The sequence below is a fragment of the Mandrillus leucophaeus genome, unplaced genomic scaffold (genome assembly GCF_000951045.1).
Source record: "Mandrillus leucophaeus isolate KB7577 unplaced genomic scaffold, Mleu.le_1.0 Scaffold255, whole genome shotgun sequence".
Lineage (NCBI taxonomy): Eukaryota > Metazoa > Chordata > Mammalia > Primates > Cercopithecidae > Mandrillus > Mandrillus leucophaeus.
This window is the reverse complement of record NW_012102643.1, coordinates 354,667-373,897: the sequence shown is the minus strand read 5'-3', so window position 1 is coordinate 373,897 and position 19,231 is coordinate 354,667. Positions and strand designations below refer to the sequence as shown.

The window sequence follows — 19,231 nt, the reverse complement described above, 5'->3', positions numbered from 1 at the left end:
AAAAAAAAAAAAAAAAAAAAATCACTGATCACACATCACTGTAACAGATATAATAATAATGAAAAACCTTCTTGAGATAATACGAGAATCAACAAAATGTAAGGGAGGCATACAAAGTGAGCAAATGCTGTTGGAAAATTGGCACCAGTAGACTTATCTGAAGCAGGGCTGCCACAAACCTCAATTTGTAAAAAGTACAATATCTGTAAAGCACAATAAAATGAGGTATGCCTGTAGGGACCAGGAAAAATTGAAGAAAAATTCATTCCTCTTCACTGCCTCACAGGTGTCTTGGGGAGAGGGAGTATGAAAAACTGATTTAATTTTACCCTTTGTCTTTCAGGTTTGTCCTATTTCAAAAGAGCATGTGATGGGATGTTTTTGAAGTGCCTTTCTTAGCCACACCTAGCGATTAGATTATCTGAATTCAGGAACTTCTCCCAGTATGTTTTTACTTTGTTGCCTTCCTTTTCTTTAAAAATGATTTAAGAAGTCCTTTGCACATACAGAATGCTCCTTAGCCATTAAATAACAACCCTTTTCCTGCCAGTCATTGACCTCCAAAATTCAAGTGGTCACTTTGTTTGAACTTGAGCATCTAACATCATTTGTTCAGTTTTTTTGTTGAAATTACTGAATCAAACTTCAAAAAAAGGGTGGGGAGCACAACAGAGTGACAAAATTATATTATTAAGTTGTGTAGAAAATAGAAACAACAATTTTGAACATACAGACAAGATAAAAAGGCCACATTTTGCATTTGTCATACAACCATTAAAAATACAGCAGTGCCTTGCTGCTTCTCTGTCTCTGTGGAATATCATGGTTAAAGTATAACCCCCATTTGGTGCGTAGGAAAAAGGCACACAAAATTAATTTAATGTTTCTAAGATTACATATATAAAATTACAAGGAACATGTAGATTTCCCGACTATACCTGGTATTTTATCAATGAATTGAAATGTGTAAAGAACCTCAGAGTACAGCAAAGTAATTACTATGGTTTCCTAGCTCTGCATTGTAGCTAGTTAATAAATTATTATTAATTATTAATTATTAATTATTCAGGGAAGTAGTTTTTTCTAGTTGCTACTATGTATATTTTGATTTTTTAGCATAGAGGCATAGTAATATTTGTATTAATGTTGGTGAAATGAAAATTTAAACTGAATTTCAGAACAAAACTTTATCAAATATTTTCCAATATAGGCTTTTGTGTTTTAAGTTTCTACCTTCATTAACTTTTATGCCACCCTTGGTTTTTGAAATTTGAATCTGATTCTGTTTTCTTCAAGGGCCTGTATCTTCCTTTGTATACGCTTTGCATAACAAGTACAGGTCATGCTTAGCATTGTGTTGAATGTTGAGTTTATTTCAGTGTAAACTGAATGCTTTAGCGTAAACTCAGCATTCAACACAATGTCTGGCATTAAATGATTTGCATAGTATTATGTAAAATGTTCTTGTACATTGTAGCAGTGAGGATATCTGATACAATTTTGACATTAGCATTATATATTTAATTACATTTCTCTTTTTAAGTATTAAGGAATGGAAATATTTTAATGTTAATATACTAGGAACTCTGGGATCTTCCCCAACCTCCCCACTCCCCCCAGTAGCTGCTGCTGGAGATGGAATCCTATCTGAGTGTTAATAATAATGCCATCACCCATTCCCTTCCCCCAGCCTTATGCTAGAGCCTAGTTTGCCTGCAGCTGCAGTGCTAGGCATCTTTCAGGAAGTGACCTTGGCTTGTATTAATCAAATTCAGAACACACAAAAAAGCTTCTTGCTAACATGCTGACTTGATGTAAAATTTTATCGCATCCATTTTCCTTCAAAATGAGGCCATTTTGTAAAAAGATATACAGAAAACCCCTAATTTAATATATATCTGTATATACATATATGGAAAGCTTTCGCAAGCCATGTTGAAAAAACAACTAGGTCTGTTTTAAAGTAGACTTTTTATTGCCAAATATGCATAAACTTTAAATCACGAAGGCTTGGAAATTGTTACTAGAAAATTACTTCTTTTAATGCTGAACTAAGAAAAAACTATCAGCATCGAGTTTATTTACTGTCTTAACTGACATTATATTGCTTTATAAACTTTAAACACTGAAGTTATATTGGAACCCTTCAGCAGTTGTATTAAGTAACACACTTCTGTATATTTGCTTACTTTCCTGTATTCAGAAAGAATGGGGTTCTTACTTTGCTGGTTTGGATAAGAACTAATATCTTACATGAAATCGTTTTCTTAGGCAATGATGGTGCCTACAGGGTATTCTAAACGTTTGTAAAGGTAAATTTAAGTCGATGAGTCCATTAAAATTCAACTACCTATTGTGTCAGAGAGAGAAATATTGCTAACTACAAATTCACAGTGTGTTCATTAGGATTTGACTAATCATTTTGATAGGAGAGCAGTTAATACAGCGATTTCACTTTTATCCTGTGGTGCTTCAAAGGCATCTAGTTTTTCAATGTAGTCTGGTTAAGGTGTATGTAGTAGAGGTTTACATTTTAACCTTGCTCAATGTTAAATATAGAGTGTTGAAAATATTATTTAATGGATTAGTTTATTGGTTTCTGCATTTTGAAGAAATTTACATAAATAGGGAGCAGTTGTACCTACTGCCAAATGGTTCACTCCTGAGTTTATCATATAGTTACTCCCAGGTAATGAAATAGAAGAAAAAAAAATTTAAACCTTAGGAGCTCTGCCTATTTTTCTGTGGATCCACATTATGAAAAGGATAGAGGAACATCGCGTGTGTATAGTAGTGGTTTGAGGAGAGGGTAGGGAATCTATGCAAATAAGAAAATTGGGGTGTAGGCGAATCCTTAAGTTAGATGTCTTATCTGAGTTACTTTTAAAGCATTTACTGGATACACAACCAGTATTATCTTTTTACCATCCTATAAATTGTTCGTAGAATTGCAGCCTCGTGGAGGAAAATCCATCTTCTTTACCTGCCTAAATTCATTCTTTGTCTTGATACTAGCATTAATAATTGGTTTGTTAGATACTACAGGATAAACTCAGATTTCAAGAAGAAAGAAGATAATTACTTGATCGTTTCTCCCCTCAAACACCTGTGTAAAATATGTTGTCTTGAATAAAATTGTCACCTTGAACTTATGTTCTTTGCCTTCTCCACGCCCCTGCCCTTAAAAAAAAGAAAAAGAAGGGAAAGCCTTATAAGAAAAGGAAAATGTGCAATCCTGGTAGCCAATGAGTTAATGTTCATTTGTAGCCGGAGGGGTCAGCATGCAGCCTGTGTTTCCTGATTGGCTGCTAAAAGGTGAAATTGAAACCACTGTAAACTTTTGACCCTGTAGCAATTCTTGTGGAACGCCTTCCACTGGTGGAGCCCAGAGCTTTGCTCACTTCCCCACCCAACCCTCCCACCCTCTTTCCTGTATTTATTTTGTGTGATCCTGCAGCACTGCATGCAGTTTTTCCAAAGTGGCGGGGAGAGAGAGGCAGAACAAGCACAAGCAAGCAGCTTGCTTGCATGCCTGTTTTGGTAACTCTTGGTAACTTCAACTCAGCCAAAGATACCGGGCCTGTTATACTAATCTGCCAACCAGATTTTTAAGTTTTCTCCTTAATCTAAAGTGAATTAAATAAAATTTAGGCTAGTTTAGTGCCATAGTTCATCAGTGGGATAGTATCGTTGTATAAGCAAAAATATGTGGTGTGATTTCCTGGATGTGTTGAATTATAATAAGTTTTCAGTATTAACTACCTTTAAATACCCCATTTATGTTTCCTGTATCCCTATGTAATTTTTACACAAATGGCCATTTCATTGAAGTTTTTTTCTCCTTTGCCTTTTATTATAAAGAAACTCAAATGGCATTTTGGTTATGACAACTCTGGACATAATTGCAGAAATTGTACAATTAATACCTCCCCCTTTGGCTGAGATAAATGGTTTTGGATTTGTCTTGCTTTCACATGTAAATAGTGCTTAACACAACAACCCCATGAAAAAGGCAGGGTAGCTTTTCTCTATTCTTTCCTTATGCTCTCATGGGACTCGGGTCTTTTTAATTATTCCTTTTATCCATGGTGTCTAGCACAATGTGGCACATGGATGCTTAGCAGATGCTTACTGAGTGAACATAGCTTTCATTTTAGGAACTTTAGTGTCTGTTTATACCTGCTTCCCTTTTCCTAATTAATTGATGGCAGTGACTGTGATTTACTTATTTCCAAGTGTCAGTGCAGTGCCTGACATCTAATAGATACACAGCAAGCATTTAATTGAAATCAAATTAAAGTCTAACACAAGATCATTTCAAGAAGCAGGACTTTACAAAATCTAGGTTTTCAGAAGCCAAGGCGTCTGTTTTCACTGTGTTATTGTGAATTTTCAGGCTGATTCGGTATAGAACTAAATGTTTAATTTATTAAATATGTAGAATAAATTATAAGTCAGCTTGATTCTTTCTAGTATATATCTCAAGATACGTGATAATACCTGTCCTTATTTTACTAGACATGCATATGCTGTAATTTGAAATAATTCCTTGTCCCCCACTCCCTTATCAAGAAGATTATAGTATTTAAAAAAGATTGTAATAAATGTCTTACCAATGTTCTCCTGGGAAGCAAATACATTTTTACTTAATTGAACATAGAATAATGGACTAAGTAATGGGAAAAAAAATTCTTAAACTGAGTTAAGTTTATGTATTTCAAAAAATGTCCATTTTATATAACTTTATTATTATTATTTTTTAAGACAGAGTCTTGCTCTGTTGCCCAGGCTGAAGTGCAGTGGCACGATCTCAGCTCACTGCAGCCTCTGCCTACCAGGTTCAAGCGATTTTCCTGCTTCAGCCTCCTGAGTAGCTGGAACTACAGGCACCCGCCACCACACCCAGCTATTTTTAGTAGAGGTGGGGTTTAGCCATGTTGGCCAGGCTGGTCTTGAACTCCTGACCTCAGGTGATCTGCCCACCTTGGCCTCCCAAAGTGCTAGGATTACAGGCATGAACCACTGCACCCAGCCCCGTTTTATATAACTTGAAATGTTCATATGATTTTCAACTTGCATTTGGTCTTTTCCTTTCATTATAGCTATAGATTAGCTGTAGTTGATTGTTACTAGTGAAATCTGTGGTCAGAGTTTTGATCAAAGATATTTATCACTTGATAAATAATCCCAATCGCAAAAGTGTTGGATTTTGATGTTAAATTTAACGCTAATATTATGCAATCTTTAACCTGAAATTCATTTGGTGAACCAGTCTACTCTGTAGTACTTTGAAGATTATTGGGCAACAGCTGACTTTTCCCAATGACAGTGGTTCCCCTTTTCTATGATTTTAGGGAAGTGAGGAAGGTGATCCTGGGAGCAGTGCCAGCAGGAGCTTGGATAGAACAATGGGTTTAATATGATTGTGGAATCCTTGCCCCTTTCCATGTTCAACAGTAAAAGAAAAACATGTTTATAATATTCAGTGGCTGCTTTTTGCCCTGTTGGTGTTTCCAAGCATTATATATTACATAGTTTGGATTTTCCTGTGTATCAACTCCTCTCCCCCAGTTTTATTCTTTGTTCTGGCCTTGAGGCACATCTTCTCAGACTAGCTATTAACAAGGCTTAATTTGATGTTTGATTTCCCCCCATGTCCTTTTAGGTCTCTGGTGATGAAGGTTTAAAATAAAACAAAAACCTAAAACTAAAACAGGGACCATGTTGTCCAAGATGGACTCAGACTCCTGAGCTCAAGCAATCCTCCTGCCTCAGCCTCCTGAGTAGCTGGCATTACAGGTGTGCGCTGCCATGCCTGGCCTGGTGATGCAGGTTTTGGTAATGTAGATCTCATCAGTAAACTGTTAATTCTACTAGAAAATTTAATGTCTCTGTCACCTTCTCAGATATCTAATGTTTCTGGAACTTGTCACATTTAGTTTTATGTCAGTATGATATGGTTTTTGTATGTGTGATTGACTAAAATCTGAATTGTGAAAAGGGATAATCTTGTTTTTGATAAAGAAAAAAAAATACTGTCCTAAGAAATCTGCTAGGATTGTTGCATTTGCAGAATCTTTTTTCCAGACAAGTTTAACTCACCAGCAAGTTTACCAATAGTTCCATACTTACAGGATCCTGGTATATAGTAGTACACCTTTCCAGGTTCCTGGTAGGCAAGCCAATCATTGTTCTGTGACTATTTGCCAATCTCTCTGGTTTAATTATACACTTCCTCGGAGGGGAGAATTTTGTACCTGGCTTGTCTTTATGTTAGTGAAATGAACTGGGTCTCTTTTCCTGTGTATGCAACGGAAAGCTGAACACTGAGCACCAAGTTTTTGTAGGAAGAAAAGTTTATTGCAAGGCTGCTGTGTAAGGAGACAGGTGTTGGGCTCAAATCTGCCTTTCTGAGCTAGAGTTTGGGTGCAGGTTTTATATTTGGAGAGTAATGAGGTGTGATCTGAGTGGATCCTGCCGTGGGGTGATGTCAAGGCTTGATTTAGTTGGATCTTCTGTCTTGCCATGTAGTGTCTGCTCTTATTCATTCGCTGTTCCTCAGTTTGATCATTTAGATTCCACCCATGGTTGCATTCTTGGTTCATCTGGGCATGCTGACTTTACATGATCTTCCACCTGGGAGTCCAGCAGTTAAAATTTGGGTCCAAGGGTGCAGATTGGCAGGGTCAGCTTTCCTTTGAGAAGTATGAAAACCAGCACTGTAACACTGGAGTATTAATCTAGGCCCTCTCATCACCTTCTGCACTAGGCAGCAGTAATTGTTTCCTAGGTCTATTATTATTATTATTATTTTTAATTTTATTTATTTATTTATTTATTTATTTTGAAACGGCGTCTCTCTCTGTCGCCCAGGCTGGAGTGCAGTGGCACAATCTCGGCTCACTGCAAGCTCTGCCTCCGGGGTTCACGCCATTCTCCTGCCTCAGCCTCCCTAGTAGCTGGGACTACAGGCGCCCGCCACCGTGCCTGGCTATCCCAGGTCCATTATGCTAGTAGATACTTTCTGACTCAAATTCCTTTCCTGGCCTGCCATGGTGGCTCATGCCTGTAATCCCAGCACTTTGGAAAGCTAAGGTGGGCAGATTGCTTGAGGTCAGGAGTTTGATACCAGCCTGGCCAATGTAGTGAAACCCTGTCTCTACAAAAATTAGTTGGGCATGGTGGCATGCACCTATAATCCCAGATACTTGGGAGGCTGAGGTAGGAGAATCGTTTAACCTGGGAGGCAGAGATTTCAGTGAACTGGGATCATGCCACTGCACTCCAGCCTGTGCAACAGAGTGAAACTCCATCCTCCACCCCCATCTCCCCCAAAAATCTTTTCCTTATCCCACCTCTCTTGTTCCTTAGGTGCTAACCCCACTCCATGACCTTCCTTCCTCTTTCCTAATTAAGGAAAAAACAGAACCATTTTAGAAGTGAAACCTGATTTAAAACAGGGCCAGAAGATCTTAGAAGTGCTTTACAGAAGTTCTGCCTACCTTTTCTCCCTTCATCTTACACGAATTAAATTGGATAACATAAAAATTCAAGTTAAAAAAACATCACATTCGATCGGGTATGGTGGCTCACACCTGTAATCCCAACACCTTTGGAGGCTGAGGCAGACAGATCACTTGAGCTCAGGAGTTCGAGGCCAGCCTGGGCAACATGGTGAAACCCTGTCTCTACAAAAAATATAAAAATTAGCTGGATATGATGGTGTGTGCCTGTAGTCCCAGCTCCTTGGGTAGTTGATGTGGGAGTATTGTTTGAGCCTCGGAGGTCGAGGCTGAGGTGAGCCATTACCATGCCACCCTCCAGCCAGCCTGGGCACAGAGTGAGATCCTGTCTGAAAAAGAAAAAGAAGAAAAAAAAGCTACAACTTTGGTGCACAAAATTATTAAAAATATTAATTATATAAAATTACCTTCAGGCTGTGTGTATAAGTAACATAAATGAATTTTATGTTTAGAGTTGGGTTTCTTCTGCTTGCTATCTCAGTATGCATATGCAAATATTTAGAAAATCTGGAAAAAAAAATCCAAGACACTTATGCTTCCAAGCGTTTTGCATAAGGGATAGTCACCCGGCACTACCTAGAGTTCTCTTTTTCCTTTGTGAGCCACATGTAATGTGCCTCCCATTCCTTGCTCACTGATTTTCTGCCCTCTAATTTTAGTTTCAGAAGTACAACAGACCTTTCCATAATGCAGCTAGATTGTGGGTGGCTCTCCCCATACACTGTCTGCAGACTACACTACGTGGAATGGCCATGGCTCTAATATGTATGTTACTTGTAACTTGTGAATATATCATTTTTCCTTTCCCCCATACCAACAGATCTACCAATTCCAGCATGAAAGCTATTAACTTTAGGCCGTAATTATGGTTGTTATCTTGGTTCGATACCATTGGAATTAGTGGCAATCAGATTGTTGCTTTATTGTTAAATTTGGAAATTCATAAGGTAAAGTGAATGTTCTTACTGGCTCACTTATTTATCGCAGCAGAACCTGCATACCATTTCTTCAAGTGCAAAAGCCTGCTGTTTATATGTTCATGTGTTTTATTGCAGATTATTCTGAAGAACGGTTTCTCATTTCCCCGTTAATATTTTGTTTCGGTGGTCAAAATGCATCCTTTTATACAAGGCAGGAAAACATCTGAGCCGTTCCTCTGGCTCTTGCTTGTTTGCTTTATCCATCCCTCCCTCATCTGATAATTTTTGGACTAGGGCATTGAAACATTTGCTTCTGCCAGGGTATTAATGTTGTCTTTATTCTCTGTTGAGCACTCATTTTGTACAAATGAATACCCCCACAAGGTCAGAGTATCCATCTGTTTTGATCACTTTTCAAGATCTGGTCTCCACCACCTCCACTTTGCATTATCCATTTTTACAGACTGACAGAGTATATATTATATATGCCATGCCTGACTTTTATTTTAATTAATTAATTAATTTATTTTTGAAATGGAGTTTCGCTCTTGTTGTCCAGGCTGGAGTGCAATGGCATGGTCTTGGGTCACTGCAACCTCTGCTTCCCTGGTTCATGCAATTCTCCTGCCTCAGCCTCCCCGAGTAGCTGGACTACAGGCGCATGCCATCACGCCAAACCAATTTTTTGTATTTTTAGAAGAAATGGGGTGTCACCATGTTGACTGGACTGGTCTCAAACTCCTGACCTCATGTGATCCACCCACCTCGGCCTCCCAAAGTGCTGGGATTACAGGCATGAGCCACTGTGCCTGGCCCTGACTTTTATTTTTAATTTCTTAATTTTTATTTTTTTGTGTGTGGAGATGGTGTCTTGCTATGTTGCTCAGGCTGATCTTGAACTCCTGGCCTCAAGTGGTCCTCCCACCTCAGCCTTTCAAAGTTCTGGGATTATAGGCATGAGCCACTGCGCCTGACCCTATGCTTGACTTTTCAAACAGAAGTAGTGATTTTATGGTACAGTAAGACATCTACTCAAATTTCTAGGAAGAGGTGTTGTACTTGATAGCTTTTGTTTGTTCCGTATGTCCAGGGAAGTTCGGAAAAATGAGAAGACCTAATTTTTTTGAGAAAGAGTCTCGCTCTGTCACCCTGGCTGGAGTGCAGTGGCATAGTCTCAGGTCACTGCAACCTCTGCCTCCCAGGTTCAGGTGATTCTCCTGCTTCAGCCTCACAAATAGTTGGGATTACAGGCGCATACCACGTCGCCCGGCTAATTTCTGTATTTTTAGTAGAGTTGGGGTTTTGCCATGTTGGCCAGGCCAGCCTTGAACTCCTGACCTCAAGTGGTCTGCCTGCCTTGCCTCCCAAAGTGCTGGGATTACAGGCATGAGCCACCATACCTGGCCGGAAGACTTAATTTGTGGGTGACTAATCATAATGCTTAAATGAAGAAAAGACAGTAAAATTCAATCCCTCTTCTTTTTTTTGTCCTCAGGATCAAAATACTTGCTGGACGGTGGACTCGGAGACCAATAAAAATAAACTGCTTGGACATCCTTTGACGGGTTAGCCAGGTAATTCAGCTTGACTTTGATTTGATCCTTTGTAATTTTTTGTCTTCAAACTTCTGAAGATACTACCCTCCTCTTTAATGTATGATTTAATTAAAACTTTATGCTTCCTGTTTTTCTCTGTAATGATTATTAAATGAATGAGCTTAGAGTACTTGAGTGAATATGTATGTATTTATATACACTTGGCCCTTGAATGAGCTTAGAGTACTTGAGTGAATACATATGTATATATATACACTTGGCCCTTGAACAACTGAGGACTGGGGACACTGATTCAGTAAAAAATGTGCAGAACTTTTGACTCCCCCCAAACTTAACTACTAATAGCCTCCTCTTGCCTAGAAGCCTTACTGATAATATAAACAGCTGATTAACACATATTTTGTATGTTACATGTATTATATCCTGTATTCCTATAATAAAGTAAGCTAGGGAAAAGAAAATGTTATTAAGAAAATCATGGCCGAGTGCGGTGGCTCATGTTTATAGTCCTAGCACTTTGAGAGGCTGAGGTGGTTAGATCACCTGAGTCCAGGAGTTGGAGAACAGTCTGGGCAACACAGCGAAACCCCATCTCTACAGAAAATGCAAAAACTGGCCATAGTGGCCTGTGCCTTAGTCCCTGGCACTAGAGAGACTGAGGTGGGAGGACTGCGTGTGCCCATGAGGTTGAGGCAGCGCCTGAGCTGTGATTGTGCCGCTGCACTCTAGCCTGAGCAACAGAATGAAACCCTGTATCCAAAAAGAAATAGAAAAAAAGAAGAAAATTGTAAGGAGGCTGGGCATGGTAGCTCACTTATATGCTCACAACTATGATCCCAGCACTTTGGGGGTCGGACGCGGGAGGATCACTTGAGGCCAGGAGTTGGAGACCAGCCTAAACAACATAGCAACATCCCCAGTTCTACAAAACTCACAGAATTAGCCAGCAAGGTGTTGTGCGCTTGTAGTCCTAGCTACCTTAGGAGGCTGAGGTGGGAGATTGCTTGATCTCAGGAATTTGAAGCTGCTGTCAGCTATGATTGCACCACTACACTTCAGCATGAGCAACAGTATGAAACTTTGTCTCTAGAAAATAAGTTAATAAATAAATAATTAAAAATGAAAGTCATGGCCGGACGTGGTAGCGCATGCCTGTAATCCCAGCACTTTGGGAGGCCAAGGTGGGTGGTTCACCTGAGGTTAGGAGTTTGAGACCAGCCTGGCCAACGTGGTCATTTTTGTAAAAATACAAAAATTAGCTGGGCGTGGTGGCGTGTGCCTGTAATCCCAGCTACTCGAAAAGCTGAGGCAGGAGAATCACTTGAACCTTGGAGGTGGAGGTTGTAGTGAGCTGAGATCATGCCACTGTACTCCAGCCTGGGCAACAGAGCGAGACTTCATCCCTTTAAAAAAAAAAAAAAAAAAAAAAAGTCATAAGGAAGAGGAAATATATATATTATTCATTAAGTGGATCATGATAAAGGTCTTCATTCTTCTTGTGAGGTTGAGTAGGCTTGAGGAGGAGGAGAAAGAAGAGGAAATGTTGGTCCTACTGTCTTAGGCATGGCAGAAGTAGAGAAAAATCTGCATGCAACAGAACAAGTGCAATTCCAATGTGTCATACAAGGGGTGATGGTATTCGTATATATGTATAGACATACATATACAAACATAATTTTGGGGGAAGAGAAGAAATCCTCCCTCCTTATGTGTGAATATTTTAATGGCATTTAGTCAAACATCTGAATTAGCCCCAACTTATATTTACTGTTTCACCTTTTGAAGACAAATTTCCCCAAATTGCTTGTGCGGCAAATAACATTTCATCTAACCCCTTTCTTAACATTTTTTTTTTTTTTTTTTTTTTTGAGACAGAGTCTCCCTCTGTCACCCAGGCTGGAGTGCAGTGGTGTGATCTCGGCTTACTACAGCTTCTGCCTCCTGGGCAATTCTCATGCCTCAGCCTCCCAAGTAGCTGGGATTATAGGCGTGCACTGCCACATCTGGCTAAGTTTTGTATTTTTGGTAGAGATGGGATTTCACCATGTTGGCCAGGCTGAAACTCCTGGCCTCAAGTGATGTGCCTGCCTTGGCCTAAAGTGCTGGGATTATAGGAGTGAGCCACTGCGTCTGGCCCCTTTTCTTAACTTTTAATATTATATCAGAATAGGAAAAATGAGAATAGAAAAAGCTGCCTGGTTGCCGAGAAAGCAATCATGCTTTGCTTAGCTAAATTTCTTTTAGTAATCTCGTCATTTTCTTGGTTAGCTAGGTTTGAAATCTGAGTTGTCTTTGAATCCCACCACACTCTGATACATTTGGTAAGCAGGCTTTATCTGGCTTTCTAGTTTCATATGTCCTGTATTTGTTGCACTTTCTGTTCCTAATTTTAGCTTCTGAGGCCAAGACCCCATAATTTCATGAGGGTGTTTGTCCTTGTCTCTACTGCTTCCTTGTCCACTCAAAGTTTTGCTAGATTTTCCTAAATTTATACTTTTAGCCAAGCTTATGTTGTGCTCTAAGTTTTGTGCTACCTTTCCTTGGCTTACAGAAAAAAAAAGTACAAACTCCCTTCTCTGACATTTCTAATGGTACTTTATCTGAGAATCTATCCAAGTTACCAGCCTTAGGTCTTGTAATTTCCTTATGAAATCCCTCAGTTAATTGTGATATATACCCATTCTTCTGAACATGGCAGAGAACTATCTCCACAGATTTCTTTTTTTGTTGTTGTTGTTGAGACAGAGTCTTGCCTTGTTACCCAGCTTGGAGTGCAGTGGTGCAATCTTGTTTCACTGCAACCTCCACTTCCAGGTTCAAGCCTGCCTCAGCCTCCCGAGTAGCTGGGATTACAGGTACCCGCCACCATGCCCAGCTAATTTTGTATTTTTAGTAGAGATGGGGTTTCACCATGTTGGCCAGGCTGGCTTGGACTCCTGACCTTAGGTGATCTACCTGTCTTGGCCTCCTAAAGTGCTGGGATTACAGGTGTGAACCACTGTGCTCGGCCAATTTTTTTTTTTTGAATTCCTTTTATTTGGAAGTATACATTTACAAAAGTTGCAAAAATATAGTGTAAAGAACATCTGGATATCCTTTATCCAGACTTACCCACTTGCTTTATTATTTGTATTTGTGCCGTCCTACTCTCTTTTCTCTTTCCATACACATAAACACACAATTTTTTTTTTAACCATTTGAGGGTGAATTACATATGTTATGCTTCTTTCCCCTAATACTTCTGTTGTATTCCTACAAATAGGGTAATTCTTTTATATAACCATGGTACAGTTAATAACTTCATAAATGGACATCGATGAAATCTATCGCCCATATTCCAGTTTTGTCAGTTGACCTAAGGAAGTCTCTTGTAGCATTTTCTATGCTTCCCGTATAGACTGCAGTCTGGGGTCAGGTTCGCATTCAGTTATTATTTCTCTTTAGCCTCTTTTTTCCTGGGATATTTTCACAGCCTTTCCTTATCTCTTATGACATTGGCATTTTTGAGAACACAACCCTTCCCTAACCCCCTTACTCTCTTCAATGGAGATGTTCTTCATTTTATGTTGGTCTGAAATTTCCTTGTGATTAGATGAAGATGTTACATATTCTTGGCAGGAATACTACATCGGTAATGTGATACTCTGAGATGGAGTCATATGACGCCCATCTGTCCCTTATTGTGATGCAAATTTTGATCCCTTGGCCAAGGTGTTGCCAGATTTCTCCACTGTATGGTTTTTTCGCCCTCTTTTTTGCCAAGCAGTAAACAGCCTGTGGGGAAACAATGTAGATATTCTGATTCTTTTCACAGTTTCTTCTAGAATTAGCATTCATTGACTCTTGTCTGATCCAGCCTTTTATTGTGATGATTGCAAAATGGTCATTTTTTTCTTTCCAGCATTCCTTTCACATTACCTGTCAGCTCTTGGCTGTATTCCGTAATCAGTAGCCCTATCTATTGGTTATGGATTCATGAATTCCTATTTTTTGAATGGTTTATGATTCACTTACCCTGCTTAATTATTTTAGTGCTCAAATTGTCCTAGAAGTTTGGCTAGTGAAACTCCTGTAAGTGGGCCGCTGTGTCCTTGTGGGGAATAAAAGTTTTAGAGACCAGGATCTCTCTGAGTACTAGGTGTCCTCACTAATTCTGGGCTGTTTTCTCATCTTGGCCTTTTTAGTGGATAGAACTAGAAAATAATATGCATGCTTATACACATACACATACATATACATACTCATACAGTCATCCCTTCGTACCTGAGGGTGACTGGGTCTAAGACCCTTTGTGTGCACCAAAATCTGCTGATGCTCAAGTTCTTTAAACTATAAAGTAGCAATTGTATTTGCATGTAACCCATGTTCAATTTCTTGTATGCTTTAAATCATCTCTAGATTACTTACAAGAATGTAACAGAGAGTAAATACTGTGTAGGTTATTGTTAAACTGTATTTTTTAATTTGTATTTTATTGTTGTATTGTTTTTTACAATTTATTTTTTGAGTATTTTTGATCCGTAGATGCAGAATCCATGGATACAGAGGGCCGACTGCACAAGTGTTCATTGAAACATTGATATACGTATTTTAGAAATCATGAGTTTATATCAGTGTGTACCTCTTTATTCCATGTCTACAGGGTTCTTTGTACCCCATTTTTTATTTTTATGTCCCTTCTTATTATGTGGTACGTTTACTCATTTGCCTAATCCTCTAATACATCTAAAATAATTTCAGAATTGGTTTTTTCATTTCACTACAATAAACAAACTGAAAATGAGTGGAGCATTTGTCTGTAATTCTTCTACACCTCCCAATTTTACCCAAGACAGAGAGTAAATAGTTAAAATTTAAATTGCTTGGATTAGCCCTCCATACCCCTTCTCCACCCCACTTTTTTTTTTTTTTTTGAGACAGTCTCGCTCTGTTGCTCAGGCTGGAGTGCAGTGGTGCCATCTTGGCTCACTGCAACCTCTGCCTTCTGGGTTCAAGCGATTCTTCTGCCTCAGCCTCCTGAGTAGCTGTGACTACAGGTGCGTGCCACCACACCCAGCTAATTTGTATATCTTTAATAGAGACAGGGTCTCACCACGTTGCCCAGGCTGGTCTCCAACTCCTGATGTCAGGCAATACGCCTGCCTCTGCCTCCCAAGGTGCTGGGATTACAGGAGTGAGCCACCATGCCCGACCTCCACCCCACTTTTACTTCCCACCTTACTTTCTGTATAATCTAGTTAAGGTATTCATTTGAAACAAAATTGTTTATTTACTTGTTTGCTTATGCTGCCTCTCATTCTGATTTCTATTTTTGTAATATATAGAATAATAACATGCTTTCAAAAGTCAGAATTATACAAAAGGCATACGTTGCTTTTGTATCTCTTCCATGCCATTTTTCTTCAGTTTTCCTAGGTAACAAATGTAAACGTTTTCTGTCTTATCCTTCCTGTTTCTTTTTTTTGATGATATCTGTATGTTTTATTTATTTTTTATACAAAAGATAGCATACTATATATACTCTTTTGCACTTTGCTTTTTCCCCTACTTAACTGATATCTCCTGGAAATAATGCCCTGTCATGCCAAAGAGATCTTTCCCATTCATTTTAATTGTAGTAACATTTACAGAACATAAAATATACCTTTTTTTTAAAAGATAGAGTTTGGCTCTTGTCTCTCAGTCTGGAGTATAGTGGTACAATCTCGGCTCACTGCAACCTCTGCCTCCCGGGTTCAAGGGATTCTCCTGCCTCAGCCTCCCAAGTATCTGGGACTACAAGTGCCCAACACCATGCCCGTCTAATTTTTGTATTTTTTTAGTAGAGACGGGTTTTCACCATGTTGGCCAGGCTGGTTTCAAACTCCTGACCTCAGGTGATCCACCTACCTTGGCCTCCCAAAGTGTGTGGGTTACAGGTATAAGCCATTGCACCCAGCCAGAGGACCAACTTTTGATTAAATTATAGATATCCAGTTCCAGAGCTATTTGTAAAAAAGATGTTCCTTTTTTCTTGGTTTGCTTTGGTAACTTGATTAATTGACCATATTTGGCAAAGTCTCAGGCCTCTATTCAGTGCCATCCTTATGCCCATATGTGTTGTCTGATTACAGGACTTTATTTATTTATTTATTTGAGACAGAGTCTCGCTCTGTCACTCAGGCTGAAGTGCAGTGGTGCACTGTCAGGTCACTGCAATCTCTGCCTCCCCGGTTCAGGTGTTTCTCCTGCCCCAGGCTCCCGAGTAGCTGGGATTACAGGTGCCTGCTACTATGCCCAGCTAATTTTTTTTTTTAAAGTAGTGACGGGGTTTTGCCATGTTGTCCAGGTTGGTCTCAAACTCCTGGCTCAGGTGATCACCCTCCTTGACCTCCCAAAGTTCTGAGATTATAGGCATGAGCCACTGTGCCTGGCTGACTTGAACTTTTAATGTCTCTTTTATTTGTTCTTTGATCCCGAAGCTAGGAAGCAAATATAATACCCTCTCTACCAGATTTCACTTGGAATACTTATGAATTTGGATGAAGTCATCTCTTGTCCAGGTTCCCTAAATTTACTGAGTCATTGGCTGCTGCTAAGTGACCTTCCATCTGTGAAGCTAGTTCCTGTAAACCAAGAACAGGTACCAGGCCCATAGGCATTGACTTCCTGTATAATATACAATCTTTGTTTTCTTTTAAAAAATTTTTTAAATTTATAAGATGTTTATTGAAATTTTTTTGTGGAAGTGAGGCATCACTATATTGCCTAGGCTGGTCTTGAACTCCTGGGCTCAAATAATCCCCCTGCTTTGGTTTCCCAAAGTGTTGGTGCTGGGATTACAGGTATGAGCCACTGTGTCCTGCCCTACTGTCTTTGTTACATTGCTGGACTTGTCATACCATTATATTATAATTATGTGACATTATATCATTATATCCTTCTTAATTATAACACATAGTATATGACGTTGATTGTACAACGATTTGTCCAGTCATTCTGGTAAATTTTATTTACCTTTGTCCTGATGGAATTTGATTAAGCATATGCAAATAACGTTAATAACATGAAAAATAGACTCAATTTTTACTTTATTTTGAGGCGGGGTCTTACTCTCTTGACCTACCTGGAGTGCAGTGGTATAATCGTGGCTCATTGCAATCTTGAATTCCTGGGCTCAAGCAGTCCTGCCTCAGCCTCCTGAGTAGCTAGGACTACAGGCATGCACCACCACACTCAAATGCCATTTAAAAATTTTCCTACAAAAACATAACATATTAAATTGTGAGCTAGAGGTAGATGAAGAAGAAAGGAAAAGGGCTTCCTCATATAGCCATCAGAAAACAGAATATTAAAAAATAACACCAGCTTGGGCAATATAGTGAGACCCCGTCTCTACAAAAATAAAAAATAAAAACATTAACTGGGCATGGTGGCACATGCCTGTGGTCCCAGCTGCTGGGGAAGCTGAGGTGGGAGGATCGCTTGACCCTGGGAGGCTGATGCCTCAGTGAGCCGTGATTGCATCATCGCACTCCATCCTGGGCAAGAGACCAAGACCCTGCCTCAAAACAAAGCAAAAAACAGCTGGGCATGGTGGCTCGCGCCTGTAATCCCAGCACTTTGGGAGGCTGAGGCAGGTGGATCACCTGAGGTCAGGAGTTCAAGACCAGCCTGACCAACATGGTGAAATCCCTCTTTACTAAAAACATAAAAATTAGCCGGGGATGGTGGCAGGTGCCTGTAATCCCAGCTACTCGGGAGGCTGAGGCACAAGAATCACTTGAACCCGGGAGGCAGAGGCTGCAGTGCGTTGAGATCTCACCATTGCACTCCAGCCTGGGAAATAGAGTAAGATTGTGTCTCAAGACAAAAAACAAAAAATCAAAAGAAAAAAACCATAGTGTGAAACAAATCACTGGTTAAATTTCTCTCACTAGTTCATTTAGTCCTGTGCAGTTAATTCTGTTTTTCTTAGTCTTATTCTGTAGTCACTTTTAAGTTGTCTGCTTAGATGTATAAGATACCCAGACATTTTGTCCTTTAGTATAGTTTTAAAACTTAAAAATGTTACCTCAGTAATTCATTGTCCGGAGTGTTTCATAAATTATCAATATTTAAAGGTACTTTGATTTGTATAGTCTTTTCCATGAGAATCTTCGACTGTCCTTTGAAGACAAATTATAGCATACGCGTCCTCAAAGGAAGACAGAGAGTAGCAGAAGCCGTCACCCATTTGACAGTAAAGACATTTCTGGTACTCTTTGTTCATCTTTATAGATGTGCATTTTCATCTGATGCCCCTTTCCCTTTGGCCTGAAGGATATAATTTCATTTCCAGAATTGTTTATCACTAATTGTCTCAACTTTTATTTATCTGAAAATGTCTCTCTTTCACTCTATTTTTGAAGGTTTGGTTCACTGGATAGAAAATTCTGGGTTGATGATTTTTTTATTTCAGCAGTTTAAAGATGTTGTTCTGTTGTGTTGTAACCACTCCCCCGCCCCTTTTTTTGAAGAGGTGATTTTTAATCTTGTTCTCAGTATGTGTGGTCTTTTTTTGTTGTGGATGCTTTTAAGATTTTCTTTTTATGTTTGATTTAAAATAGTTTGACTATGTATTTAGGTCTAGTTTTCTTTGTATTTATCCTGCATGGTATTCTTTGAGCTTCTTGGATTTGTAAATTTGTGTTTTCATCAAATATGGAAAGTTTTGGCCATTCTTCAAGTACTTTTTCTGCTTCAATTTAATTCTCCTTCCTCTGGGACTCCAATCATACTTGTTAGACCATTTGATTTGCTTTTTTTTTTTTTTGACGTGGAGTTTCGTTCTTGTTCCCCGGGCTGGAGTGCAATGGTGCTCTCTCAGCTCACTACAACCTCTGCCTCATGGGTTCAGTTGATTCTCCTGCCTCAGCCTCCTGAGTAGCTGGGATTACAGGTGCTTGCCACCACACCTGGCTAATTTTTTTTTGTATTTTTAGTAGAGATGGGGTTTCGCCATGTTGGCCAGGCCGATCTTGAACCCCTGACCTCAGGTGATCCCCCTGCCTCAGCCTCCCAGAGTGCTCGGATTAGAAGTATGAGCCACCATGCCCAGCCAACCATTTGATATTTTTATAAGTCCTTAAGATTCTACCCATTTTTTTCAGTCTTTTTTCTTTCTCTTCTTCAAATTGGTTAATTCTTTTGATATCCCTTCAAGTTCAGTGACTTTCTCTGCCAACTCAATTTCTAAGCACTATTCAACAAT

The 19,231-nt window shown here is 39.3% G+C and overlaps 1 protein-coding gene across 1 annotated transcript in view; it reads left to right on the top strand.

Moving 5' to 3' along the window:
• The window catches only part of NCOA3 (nuclear receptor coactivator 3), a 188,184-nt gene that overhangs the window by 94,769 nt on the left and 74,184 nt on the right, over positions 1 to 19,231 (top strand). The window contains exon 2 of the mRNA XM_011983737.1: positions 9,939 to 10,017. The gene's annotated coding sequence lies outside the window, so the exon portion shown is untranslated. The remainder of the gene's footprint in view (positions 1 to 9,938; positions 10,018 to 19,231) is intronic.